Raw genomic sequence first — 14,712 nt, forward strand, 5'->3', positions numbered from 1 at the left:
TGGGGGCGATTAAGTAACATGCAGGTATACTTCAAGTATCATCATATTTTATTTTTTTTAAAAAATACATAGATTCATAGAAAATAATGTTTTTACATATGCAAATATGCTAGTAGAGACTTCATTTCTTTCTTCACTATTTTCTAATGTTTCCCAATAAAAACATCCTTATTTTGGTTAAAATCACTTTATATAAAAAGCTTATGATTCTCATTCATTTGTCAATTAAACTACTGCCACTGAATATTTAATATACACCATTGATACACAGTGCACTGGGTTTACAAAATTAAATAACAAAATATTTACTCTCTGTGGGGACAAGGCCACTAATTATACTGTATTTCTTTTATCATTTTCTTTCTTTCGTTCTTTCTTTCTTTTTTTTTTTTGGCACCGGGAATCAAACTCATGAGTGCGTGCATTTTCATATTATTAACTGAAAAATTTTAGCTAAGAAATTAAGTGCCAGTCTGTGTGTATTAAATAGGACCCCATATATAGAGTTCATTTTCTCACTTATGAAAGCATATATTCTTTAGATCAAATATAATTTCTTCATTTTACTTCTTAAAATAATTTTCATTTAGTTGTATTGTGTATAGCAAATAATACAATAACATCTTCAATCTATATTATCTACCTTATAAATGCTAAGTAGGTAAGAAATAATATTTTATGAGAACTCTACAGAAATATTTGCATTTAAGTATGGCTGTAAAATAGCCCAGGATTCTTCTCAAGCAATGGGTGACAGTCCATTAACATAAATTCTTTCACTAATTAAAGTTAAAACCGTCTCTAGGTACTTTAGCCAGAATAACAATTTTGAACAAAATTATTACTGGTCACAGGAATAAACAAACATTTGTAGTAAGTCAACAAAGGAAAGCAATGAAAATGCAATTTACTAAATGAGAAATAAATTGAAAATATTTAAAAGAATCACATATTCAGATTAACATTGTTGACAAAACAAATATATTTTGAATTATCAAAGAAAAGTCGAATATAAACTCAAACTGATCATTATTTCAAACACAAAGGAGTCCCGAGTTTCAGTGAATCTGAGCCTCCAGTGTCACCATCTTGATTTTGCCATTGATCTAGTCACCATGTCCACATTCGCTTGTCTTACATGCTATGGGAAATTGTTAATGCTTAAGAATGAGCAGCTCCTGGCCAGGCTCAGACAGGTTGATATGCTAATGATTCATAATGAAGCCACAAGACATCAATTACATAAACGAGGTTAGGAACAGAGCCAACACAGGTACACTCTACTAATTTGTTCTTCTCTGTTGGCCAAAAGCCAGCTTCATGACAGGCAAATGCCCCTAATGCCATCAGGGCACGACTCCTTTGTTTCAGAGAGGGATTGGACAAGGCAGACCAGTGCTTTGTGTGATCTCTATCTAAGGACACTCTAATGAACCATGTACACCTAATGAGATGTCCAAAGGGTCAGTATATTCTCATACCAGCAAGAGTACAAGTTTATAAAGAAAAATTAAAAGCCGTGAAAAAAAGTCATACATTGACATGCAACTTACTCAAATTTCTAGAGCACAAAATTGAAACTTTACCAAAAGCAACGTATTTTCCCCAATATTTTAAATTTCAATGAAGTAATGTTTACTCTAGTTAATAGATTTAGAGTAATGGGTCCAAGTAAAAATCATTGAGAAATTCTCCTTTAATTTCTTTTTATGAATGATATAATTACAACTTTTAGCTGAAATGTTTCCCTTTAAGATATGTTTTGGAGTTTATAATAGAAAGGGTAAGTACAGCATAATTCCTTAAATACAATTTTTGACAAACATAAGAATAATTAATAAGTAAACAATGCATGGTATCTACATATAGGAGAAAAATGAATGTACAATAATTATACAAAGTGTTGAAAATAAATTGATAGGGTTTCAAAGGTCTGTGAAAGTTCTATATACCAGAATAATGTGGGGAACTACTTTGATAAATTTTTATACAGTACGTATTGAGTTGTTCATAGTTCATACATACTTCTTGAGGGTAGGCACTACATGAAACATCAAGCTATTTTACCCAGGATTTCACAAACTTTTTTTGGAAATGTCGAAAAATGACCCACTTACTGTGGACAGAAGGAAGGTGCAAGCCCCAGTTAGCCGGCTTCAGCATCTCAGCCCGGAAGCCTGTGGGCAGTGGACCACGCAGGACTCCTGCCATGTGAGTGGCCTTGCCACCTGCACGTGAAGTACTGAGGTCAAAATTCATCCTGTTGCTGTTGTAAAGACAGCCACAGATTCTTGGCTGCTCATCTCATTAGGAGATGGAAGCTCATCCTCATTTAAAATGGACTGGCTTTACTAGTTTGGTAGTCAAATAAAATGTGGTAGAAATGAAATTCTCAGATTTCCAAGACTAGATCAACGTTTCTGGTTTTCTCTTGGGAACATCTTCAGAACACTTGTTACCAAGTTGTGAGGAGGCTCAAGCAGTCCGCAGTCAGGGGAACCAAAGCACCCAGCTGACAACACTGGTGAGTTTCTAGCCTGCAGCCAGAACCAATCTGTCCTCCCTGTGAGTAACACAGAGTGGCTTGGTCCTCCAGCCTCAGACTAAAGCCCTAGCTAAAATGACACAAAGCAGAGTAAAGTTTGTCATCTAAGTCTTGCCAAAAATCACAGATTTGTGAATAAATGTGTGTTGTTGTTTTAAGCTATTAAGCTTTTGGACAGTTTCTTAGGTAACTGAAATGTTGGTCAAGACAGTCTAGTCAGCTGCTATATCACAGAGTTTTGTTTATTGGCATACAATTTATTTTGGAACAGTGCTATCCAGGCAACAGAAGTTGGCAGAAGACATCATGGTTGAGGCTATGCATATGTGTGGAAGCTCATGGACCACCAGATTGGACCATCTGAGGACTTGCTTCATTCCAATTTGAGCCGTTCTGGAGTACATGATTTGTTTCTAAGCAATAGAGGGAATCAACAACCACTGTTTAGTAACCTTTCCTCAGGATAACACTTGTGAATAAAATCTCTGACCATGCTCATTCTCAATCCCAAAACTGAATCTACCTGCTAGGAATTAAAAGGTAACAGTGCTACTTTTCCTAGTGGTTATGAATTAACTGAGATGATACATAGACTCAGATTGACACTCTCAGGCAATACATTTTAAGTACAAAAAAAAAATTCTTATATTTAAAGTTAAAGCTCACATACATTTCATTAGTCAGGAGATTTTAAAATAGTGTCACCAGTTGGTATTTTCAGTGTTCTGTACAAAATACCCAATTTTATTTTCAAATTCTGTATGTCATGAAGTACTAACCGATGTGTATAATTTAGCTCAATTAAAATTTATACTGTAAATAAAGCAGGTTTCCTTAGCTACTTCAGACTAGGGAGGGTAGCATTGCAACTAAAAATAATAATTAAAAATTAAAGAAAATAATTAGCATGCCTTTCAGCTTTTAAAATTAGACAGATGTTTTACTAACAGGAAGCTCGAGTAGTACTAGCCTTGGGCCCAAACAAATGTGTCTATTTCACTAATTTCTATGTTGTGCTTAATTTTTCAGATAACCAGATATTTTTCAGTGTACATTTTCAAATAAAAAAGCTTCAATCTTTACTAGTTACACATGGAGTTATGTATGTAATATGTATTTATATAATTAACAATTGAAATAACAGTACCTATTCAGTTTTCTTTCACACAAAAATGCTCTTAACTTCAAGAGAACAAAGTCATATGTCACAGTTTTAGATGGGAAAACTTCTTTGAGGGCAGTGGAATTATATTAACACTAAAGGAAGAATTAACTACACATTAGGGTTAATGGTATCAGTGAGGATTAGAGAAGAGTTGATGTGAATAAATAGAAGCTTCCAAACCTAAGACTCAGGAAACAGCTTCTGACAATCCAAAGAACTGGGGTGGTTCAGGGAAGGAACTGCTTGCAGTCCAAAGCACTTTATTGAAGATTCAGTTTTGGTTTTGTAGTTGATAGTGCTGAGACTAGACTGTGCAGTGACTTCCTAAGACTTACTTACAAGTTCCTGTTAACTTTTAAAGCAAGAAGGGCAGATAGGAGACTTCAGAACAATGAAGAAGAGAATATGCAGAAAATTTGGACCCTATAGAAGTCTCAAAGATGTGTCTTAAAGATCAATATCAGTCAGCAGAAATGTCTTCCTTTATCAAGGTAACAATGCTCAACATATTTTAAAAACAGTGATTTTAGGTACTTCAGGTTTAGGTTGGGATCTTATTTTTGTCACAATCTCTATCCTTAAATTATTGATAAGAGCCTATTTTATTAATTTGCAGGATTGCTTTGACTCCTCAAGACCTATGAATTTAAAATTTCTACACTACATTCTTAAATCTATTGCATTATTTGTTTGGATATGATAAAGGAACATACATACCACACACATATTGCAAGTCAGCCTGTGCACAAAGCACTCATTCTATATATTGAAAGAGAAGGAAAAAAAAAAGCAAAATAGTTAAACAGAATCTGTTTCCTTATTCTAATAAAGGACCTGGTCATTTGAATTCCTTAATATCCAATTTTAACAAAATGCTAATAATGCTTTTAAAGGCAGTAGTATAATTCCCCTGAATCAACTAAACTCTAATTTTACTAAAAAATAATCTAATAGAAATGAGAGTTAATAATATGTATAACATATCTCATAAATGGCATCTAAGGCAAAACAAAATTGCAATTATCTTCATTTCATGACGCAATAATTGTTGCCAGGAAAAGAAAATAAGGATGTGACAGCTTTAACAGTCTATCAACTTAACATGTATAACCATTGCCTCAGAGAAATTTCATAACATATACTCCATTCACCTCCTCAAACAAACAACAGACTATTTCAAATACCTTGAAAGACTACTAGTGAATTATTCTGTTTTTTTTTAAAGGATTGGAATTTACTGGTAAGTATTCATCTTCTGTGTGTACACACATGTATGTGTGTATATGTGTGTATGTGTATGTGTGATGTATGTAGTTTTTTTTTAGTTAAAAAAGAAAAGGAAAGTATGCAAATTTGAGATGTTTGGATGAACTCACTATGTATTTACAATAAAAACAAAGGCAAATGTGCGTTTTTGGTACATTAATTACGTGCCATCATTTATTCTATGTTTAGAAACACACAAGGGAAAAATAACATTTGCACCCATGAGTATTCTAATGAGATTAGACATGAAGCCTTTGAAATAAACCTCAGTCATTACCAATCCTTATTACTATTTAGTAGCTTCGACCACACAATCATTTAGTCACAAATCTGAGGCTATAGACTAAATCCATACAGACTTCTAAAAGGACATAAACACCTCAAGGGACAAAAAAGATGCCTGGAAAGCCTTCCCTGAACAGGAGTTCAACGACTTCCTATTGCAGTTTGCACACGTTTTCCAGCATGAATTTCACTTATTTAAACAGGTGAAAGTAATTAGGTTTTTAAATGATTGTATTGTCAATGGGTGGGCACTCTGACAGAACCATTCATATTGACTGTAAAAGCCCTAAAACTCATAAAAATAGGAGTTTGGTGGAAAATGATAGTAGCACATTACTAAATTTTCACAAAAGTATCTGAAGAATTAAATATTTCTCCCATCCCCCTTTTTTGTACAGCATGTCAAGTACCCATACACCATGAAAGTGGAATTTTTTTTTTTTTTTTCCCGAGAAGGTAAGAGTTGTACTCAGTGCTTTCTATAGGGAGAGTCGGAAACTACATTAAAAAAGGAAAGTGACACTGCAGTTGCTATCAGTCATACTGCCTGATAGCTTATATTAAAAATTAGATTGAAGCAACCTTAAAATTCTTCGTAAATGGCCATTGTTAGACCCTAGTGGTCTGACAATGGTCTTTTAGTGATCTAAAGAGATTAATCTTCTCTAAATACAGAAGTCATTTCAATGCAAAAAATTGTACAATGAAGACTGAAGAGATTTAATTCCTGAAAAGGCCAGGTAATTATATATTCCATGGCTCTTAGGCTTCCTTACCAATAGTGGTATTCCAGTTTTAACATTTATATTTTACATTCAGTATTAGAGTCAAAACTCTGAATAGGTTCAAAAGAACCATTTTCAGTTCAACAGGAATTCACTGTGTACATTCTATAATCTACTTGTTCTAAAACTAATATTTTGATATATTCTGATTAATTAGGCTGAAAGAATAAAAGATGTTTCTGTTGTATTAAACTCACCATTTTAAAAATAGAATGCATACAATTATGTTAAAGTTGCCTCTTACTGAAATACCTGAGATGATCAAATGAAATGTATACTGCACTTAAGGAAAAGTTAGGCTTGATTTGTTAAACTGAAATTTAAACTATAAGTAATGCTATTTTGTATGAAAATATATAGAAAGAAATAAATTAAAAGTGAATCCTAGTTATGTTCTTGTTAATTACATGGACCAGGATTAGATGGGAGTAATTAGCATATACTGAAGTAAACTGGGTTTGAAAGCTTACTCAACATTATTAAGCGCCCTTTTTGAAAGTAGTAAATAGCTTAATTTAATTTGTGCTGGTTAAAGCACACAGACTTACAAATATCAAGACAATACTAAATTTACTTTTATCCAAATCATACTAATAAATGCAGGGAAAGACATATCTGAATGGCACTAGCCAAAGATTATGTGCTTGATTTAACATTTTTTCATGATTAATATTCAGCACAGACTGATTTATTCTCATCAAAATCATCACTGTGCAGTTTTGCCTGTTGATTTTCTCAAAAACTAAATGAGATTATTACAAATCTATAATGTTCTAAAAAGCTGAGAAAATTTAAATTAAAAGAATTAGGTTATGAGAACACAATGTGAATTATTTGTCAAATATAGCCATAAAATTTAGACAATAATTTTAAAGGAGCAAGACATTTTATCTATTCAATAAAGTGAGATTTTCTAGAAGTAAGATTAATGACAAACTATATATCTACAACTCAATTGAATATAAACAACCATGTGTTGTCCATTAGAAAGGCATTTGCTCAGGGTTATTTTCCTAGCTATGGTGATGAATTTCCACCAATCCATCTACACAATCTCACCCAGTTCTCCTTGTCACCAACTGCACACATTTGCCAGCCAGCTGGCTGGGGTGTGGGGTGTAACTTGTGCCACATAACAAAGAGAAGCTTACTTGCTGGCTTGCATCAGAATGATACTCATGACCTCAACTTCACTACAACATGGGGAGCCAACTGAGTAAATGGCCCCTGATTAAAATAAATGTGCACTTTGCCAAGCTACAAATACTTGCATTGAAATTCAATATACAGTATGTGTTGCATCTTATGAAAAATAAAGTTTGTGAAATTCAGTACTCTCAACATTGGAATGATACCACTATAAAATTGAAGGAGAAAAATATATTTCAAAAAGAAATTAAGTTGTAGATTAGTTCATAATTTCTGGATAGGGTTTAATTTGTTTGAGAGTGAATTTCGAATGAAAATCCTTCTAATGGAGGGACTTGAATTAAGTATACCTCTAACAAAATATTTTTATTGAAAGTATTGAAATGTATTGAAGACACAAGAAAGTATCCTTACAGAAAGGAAGACTAATTTTTTGTTTAATAATCATAAGTTTGCTCCCTTATCATGGCATACATGCGCAAACATACACACAAGCATCAACAACAAGGAAAGAAAATAAAAGAAGATAATTTCTAAACCAGTGGATATTATATTATATTAATATTATATATCACTATATTATATATAATATATTACTATAAATTTCAAATGATCCTTCTAATGGAGGGACTTGAATTAAGTATGCCTCTAACAAAATATTTTTATTGAAATGTATTGAAGACACAAGAAAGTATTCCTTACATAAAGTAATATCAAATTATATAGCATTATATAAACATATAATATTAATATTATATAATAATATAAATACCTCCAATGTATCACTTTTTAAAAGATCAAGTACTAGCAAAAAGTGTTACAAATTTGTACAGACATAATACACACAATTAAGATTCTTTTCTTTAACACTAGAAAGAATTTATTTTATCTATTTATTTACCAATTCCTCCTGTTTGTCTTTCTTCTTTCACTTCTAGTCACATTTCTTTGAAAGTTGTGTTCAGAATTTTGTACTACAGTTACCTATTTAGTTCCTTTAAACATTCTAATTGTAATATGTTTCTATTATTAGGCATTTTCATCACACTATTGACACATTTTCTCTCATAATATTAAACTACGTTATGTCTATTGTTTTATAAATCAGCTGAAAACCTACACCTAATATTTTGCATTCAATGATTATGCCCAAACCTGAGCTGTATAGTAATTTGAATGAGATTATAATATAGTTGGTCATATATTTAAGTGAAATTATTTGTTAAAATGTCTTCTCTCCCAAATTTCTAAGCAGCCACGTCTTATCTGTCAGTCTTTAGTATGAATGTGTCATGCAATAAAAGTTGCCAAATAATGAACACAATATAAGAAAGAACAGATGAATCGCTATTAGCTTTACTTCTTTTTGTTTTGGTGTACTATCCCACTGAGATCTACTTGAATCAAAATTCTGTTAACTATCCCACTCGCCTTAGGGTTACCTTTATCCTTGGTAATTAGGCAAGTTCTTTAGGTTTTTTTGCAACCAAAGTCCCTGATAAGCATTGGAAATAAAATGGGCTCTGTTGGGGTTGGGGATTTAGCTCAGTGGCGTAAGTGCCTGCCTTACAAGCAGGCAGTCCTGAGTTTGATCCCCGATACTGATTAAAAAAAGGAAAAAAAAAAAAAAAAAAAAAAAAAAAGGCTCTGTCTTATCAGTCACAGAACTCTGTTCTAGTTGATATCTAACTATTAGGAATTATTCTTTAAGTACCATATCAATGCAGTTACACCCATTTAATCTACAGGAAAAACTTTAAAATGTTTCCATGAACATTTTCATATATTTTCCCAAATGGCTGCCAGTTGTCCTGATTAATTATACCTGGATCATTCACTGAATATCAACAAAGAAAAAAATTTATATTTCATAGCATGCTCTTAGTGGAAAACATTTGGTCCCTAGACATATCACTTCTGAAGACTACTAAAAACCTTTCTATTTAAAGAAACAGTAAAAACTTACATATTTATCAAAATCATCAAAATTTATTAATATTATCAATGGAATGTCTTCTAAGTATATAACTTCCTTACTTTAAAAAATGTTAACTGGACTCATCTACAATACATACATTCTTCTTGCGAATATCTTAAACATCACCCATTTTCAATGATCCACTACCTGAAGTAGATGTTTGAGTGACTAAGTGGTCTCTCATTATTATTCAATTATAACAAAGTTCTTCTGAGCTGTGTTTTTTCTACAGATGGCACCTCACTGTTCTTGAGAGAAGAAAAGTATGATTTGAGTTCTACTTTGCTGCCACCATTTGTTAGCACCAACCATTTGTCCTATGCATTAAACGTATGCATTGGTCTTTTGAAATGAACATAATTCAGAAAGAACTGCTTATGTTTTCTTTGCCATTTTTTGTAAGCCTTACATAAGTCTCATATTTGCCATCTCTGACATATTTCTAATGGTAATAAATTCCAATTTTCTATTCACTCCATCCTTTAAGTTTACATATTGTTTTTCTCCTCTTCTCCCCACTCCCTCTACCTTACTCCCAGTTATTCTCCCCCACTGGACTATTCCAGCCTATCCCCCACTTCTTGGTCAACACAGTTTTGTCATATCAATATTGTTAAAATTTTATTTTTGAGTCTTTTCATCTTTCTTCAGCTAGATTCCCTTTTAGTGCTTTCAGCTCTGGGCTCACTTGAATCTTTAATCTTTCTTCCTACAGTGATCTTTGTTACTAAAGAAAATAAACCAGTACTCGGAGACATTATGCGTGGTTCATGGCCCATTCTGGGTTTTCAATCTTTGTCAAAAACTAGTAATCCATTCTCAGAAAAATGCATTCCTTAAGAGAGTAATCTGCTTATTTCAAGTGGGTTTCCACTTTGATTTTCATGCTTTATATAGTTCTTAACAATGTTTAAGACATTTTAATTAAGGGAAATGCTGAAAGTGATGAGAAGGTTTTAATATGTCACCAAAGGTTAAATTTGGTGAGTTTTGTGATTACACACTAACTATATTTAAAGCTCATTACTGAAGTTTTGAAGAAAAAAATAATTACCAGACAATGTTTGGGTAATTTTTTGGAAAAGTTTTCAATGAAAAATGGTGGAAAAATTGTCATGTTTCTTGCTTCTAAACTACTTTTTCCCACAGAAAGAACTTTTATCAGCTGAATATTCTTAAGCACAGAAGTAGCACATTATTGCAAAATAAACTCTTTGAAGTCTCTTTTCCTAAATCATTCAGTCTATTTCTGGCTATATATAGAATTTTCTTCCCTAGTCATGTCAAACTCTAAGTTACATGGCAAGTGTCTTTCAATATTCTCTTTCCTTTATACCACTCTTTACAGGGGCCAGAAAAAATTAAATCCACTGAGGCATCTTCCAGTATGATTTTCTTTAATTTCTTCCATGGGACTGAAATCAATTCTTAATTACCCTAGGTAAATTGTGCTTTGAAGTTCTTATTGACATTTAAAAGCAAATATAATTTATTATATAGTTTGATCATGAATTAAATACTGTCTGTAATCTTTATTCATATTTCCTTAACATTTCTCCGATGGGAGATCCACGGATACAATACATTGTTGTAGCGAAAGGAAAAAGACCTGAAGAAAATGGAAGAAAGAGTAGAATTATCACAGTTTATGTTGCTAATGTTTTTCATTGTGTGCCTTCCTTACTGAGATGGAACACTCTAGAAATTCGGCAGAATTATCAATAAAAAGCTTAAAAATATCCTCATTGCTTGGTTCCAAGAGTAGCAAACATAGAATTATTTGTTCATAAAACACTAAATACTACTTAAACCAAAATAAAATGAGATTTGATTAGTTTGTAAAGTGATGATGCATGCTATTCTTTTTGTCTTTATTATCTTGCAATTAAAGGTGATTAATTCTTTTTAAACTTTATAGACAGATTTATGTATCTCATATTTTGGAGACAGTGTAGGCTAAAAATTGGCTATGCTCTTTATAACACAGAATATACCTCAGATACTATCTCTTAGTATCTTAGTAAGACAGATTTCACATATCAGATTCTATCTTAGATTGTAAGAATTGTAGTAGTTTTCCAATTTTCTATGTTCCTAATAAATGATATTTTGGGTGACAAATTGTATTCTTACTAAAATTTCACTATAAGCATCAGAAAACCCCGTTGTCTGATTTAAGGAATAATGAACTTTATTTTCAGATACCTGGAAATTCAGAAGTAGTTGGGATGGTTTAATAACAGTGTGGGTATTTTTTCTCAGTCTCATTTTACTCAGTCTTTATCAGGAGAAAGCAAAATAAAACCCTCCCTTATTTTTCCTGTTGAAAAAAGTGGAAGGCAGAGTAGCAGTGAAGAGCATACACACCCCATCTTTTGACAGCAAGGAAGACGTTTCCTAGAACCTTTCACTAATCTCTCATCATTTCACCATAATTAGGCAACATGAGAAGTTTGCAACCAATTGTAGGCTACACTGATCTGATCATCATTACACTAGTGAATATAGGGTTAATTTTACAATTTGCACTACTGCTATTCAATGGAATATTCAGGGGAAGAAGTGGTTAAAAACTACATCTGGGATAGACATATACTGACTCCCTAAGGATTCAGTGTTATTTGGAAATTAGTTGCTTATGGAACCATTATGACCGGCTAGACTCACTGAAACTAGAGAAAGTATTTACTGGATGTTTCTAAATAATAAACTCTCCAGTTTTTGAGCTCTAAAATCTGTCTGTTTTTTTCCCAAGATGTGCTCAGAGCTATGCAGTCCTTTTGGTAAGTGGCAGTCATCTTGAAACAAAGAAAGGAAGATAGCTTTAGGATCCACCTTAGGACAAGGCTGAAGATTCTTAATGACATCACTGAACCAAAACAGAAAATGTCTCCAATTCTTGACTTCTGCATACTGAATCACTCATGTCTTTCACCATTCAATGTGGATTTTCTATAACTTTCTAATTTATCCTACATGGTAGCAGTCTACAATTACTTAACTTAGGAGCAGTAGTTTTTCAAGACATAGTGTTATCTCTTCCAAGCAATTTTGAGAGTTGCAATTTGAGTTTCTCAGCTCTGAATTATCCTCTTTCTCTGTCTTCATTTTATATAGATAAATCTCAGAAATGCTAAATTTAAGAAAATGTTTGAATACCTACTGGACAAATTTCATTTCCCTATATTTATGGATGGTATCAGAAAATATAATTCAATAAATGTTTTAAATTCTTATTGTCTTTATTAAACTATGACAAAAACATTAAAAGGATGTGTCTGTTTTATTAACTAATAAAACAAGTTTCTGCTACCCTCTCTGATATTATTTAAAGATCCTCAAAAACATGTGATGTTCACAAAGATTTGTTTGAATTAGTATCCAACCTTTCAAACTTGTGAATATTCACACATATGATGCCTACATCAATAGTAACTGGAATCTTTCCTTACCCTCAATAGAGTAAGCATTACTTACTTAAAATTTTTCCTCGAGGTTTTAGTTTTTCTTGTCCTCATTTCATTTCTCAATTTTTAAGCTTATCTACACAGAGCCCAACGCTTGGTTTACCATCTGCCTACACCCAGAATTAAAAGAATGCCTTCAGAACATGTATTATTAAATATTGTGATGATTACTCATTTCTTGAAATTATTTTCTAGATTAGTCCCTAGACCATCCTGTGTAGCAAACAAAATTAAAATTACAGTATGTGAAGTAAGGCTAAAATTGTAGCAAACCCAAATACTAGTGGATACATTTTTTTTTACAATGCACCTATTCATTTATTTATTACTATATTATAATTTTGAGTTTTGATGAGAGAAAACCAGTTAGTCCTATGAACTTCAATAGAGGCACTTAGGTAACGACAGCAATAAAGATAATGGTAACTATAATGAAAGCAACTGACTAATTAAAATGATTTTTACCAAGTCAGAAATTCTTTAAATGAGGGCAGAAGTAGTATGAACAGGGTTAACTTTTAAGTTTAAGATCGTGGCATCCGAAGTCTCAAAATGCCAACAGAATGATTATCTGTGTTGAAAAGCTAATGGCCAAAATGAAAGAAAGAGGAATTGAAGTCAGTAGGTGAGATAAGTAAAAAGGCGTATTTTAAAGATAAAGATAAACCACAGTGGTCCAGCATTCCCATCCTCACTTAGGTTTGGCCATCTCTTTCAATGGGGATAGCATTTGCTCTAAGCAGACACAAAGTCTGTTTTGTCTTCCAGTTTATATACAAGATCAATGGGTGCAGGTTTTATATATATATATATATATATATATATATATATATATATAACCACATAAATGACTTGCAACAGATAAGAATCAGTTCTGTGACATGCTTTTGTTCTCTGAAATATAGGTTCTAAAATACAGTCTTTCTTACAATTCCAAAATAATCTTATCAAAGCTGTAGAAAACTTTAAAGAAAAAGATCTTCAGACAATTTATTTTCCTTGATTTCTGACCTAACTGCATTATTTTTAAAAATGAATTCTTTATTTTCTGTGGCTCTCAAACAAAGGTAAACACCACACATATGGTTACTGGATATGCTGGTACCTTTATAGAACAGGTTCCAAGTCAAAAAGTCCAAAGTCGCTGCAGCCACCCCATGGGATGCATAAATCAAAGTGAGAGCCAAGTCTGATCTCATTCCAGCCCCGAACCACCTATTGAGGCCACACTAACCAACACTTGCTAACTCCACAGAAGGTCCCAAGAGGTCATGCAGGATGCTCAGTTCGATAGTAGCTTGGCATGTCCCTGAAAGAGAGCCCATGATTTTTACTTCCCTAAATTCTAGAAGCAAAGGATGACTACATCGGATAAAAGGAATATATTTTAATAAGTATCAGACATTAAAACCAGAAAATAAAAATTAGAATTACATTTCATTAGAATAATGTCATAAAATTGTAAATAAATGGCAATCATTTTCTCAAAGAAGAAAATACAAGGTTACAACTAGTGAGAGGAAATCAATAGCAATGTTCATTTAATTATGAATACAAAATAACTTAAACTGCCATCAAATGTGTAGTGACCAAATATACTTTCTCTAGAACTAGTACATTCTCAAATGTGCCATATTTTAAAAACAATTATCAGGTAGGTCATCTGCAAATTTTTCATGTGTATGTGATTTCATAACTTTGAATGGATTCAAAACAGTTGAGTTCTCACAAAGACCATTCACTCCTTTAAAAAACCTACATGATATGGGGTGTGGGAGAACATCCAGAAGAAACTTGATTTTGAAAGCAGTACGACAGAACTATAAGTACACCTATAATATCCAAGGAAACATTTGCTTTTGAAATAGGAGAAATTTAATTTCACTTGCTCTTCTTGGGAATCTAGGTGAGGGGACACGAGGAAGGGTGTAGTAGGCGTCTCTTTACAGACATGCTGGCATTTTGCCAAACAGGTACAGTTAAAGGATGGATGTCAAAGGGTGTATATTTGGGTTCCTCTGAAAAACAATGAGCCCATATGACATATACAGATACAGATATGGGCATGTAAG

General features: G+C 32.6%; 1 protein-coding gene across 15 annotated transcripts in view; it reads right to left on the reverse strand.

Annotated features, from left to right (window-relative positions):
- Window positions 1–14,712, reverse strand: part of Foxp2 (forkhead box P2) — a 569,728-nt gene that overhangs the window by 304,423 nt on the left and 250,593 nt on the right. Inside the window, exon 3 of one of the 15 annotated variants that reach the window (XM_063241920.1) lies at window positions 2,118–2,228. The exons of the other annotated variants lie outside the window; for them this stretch is intronic. The gene's annotated coding sequence lies outside the window, so the exon portion shown is untranslated. The remainder of the gene's footprint in view (window positions 1–2,117; window positions 2,229–14,712) is intronic. 15 annotated transcript variants of the gene reach the window in all.

The sequence above is a fragment of the Cavia porcellus genome, unplaced genomic scaffold, assembly GCF_034190915.1.
Source record: "Cavia porcellus strain 051 isolate PalLab524CR breed Dunkin Hartley unplaced genomic scaffold, mCavPor4.1 scaffold_2, whole genome shotgun sequence".
NCBI classification, from domain to species: domain Eukaryota; kingdom Metazoa; phylum Chordata; class Mammalia; order Rodentia; family Caviidae; genus Cavia; species Cavia porcellus.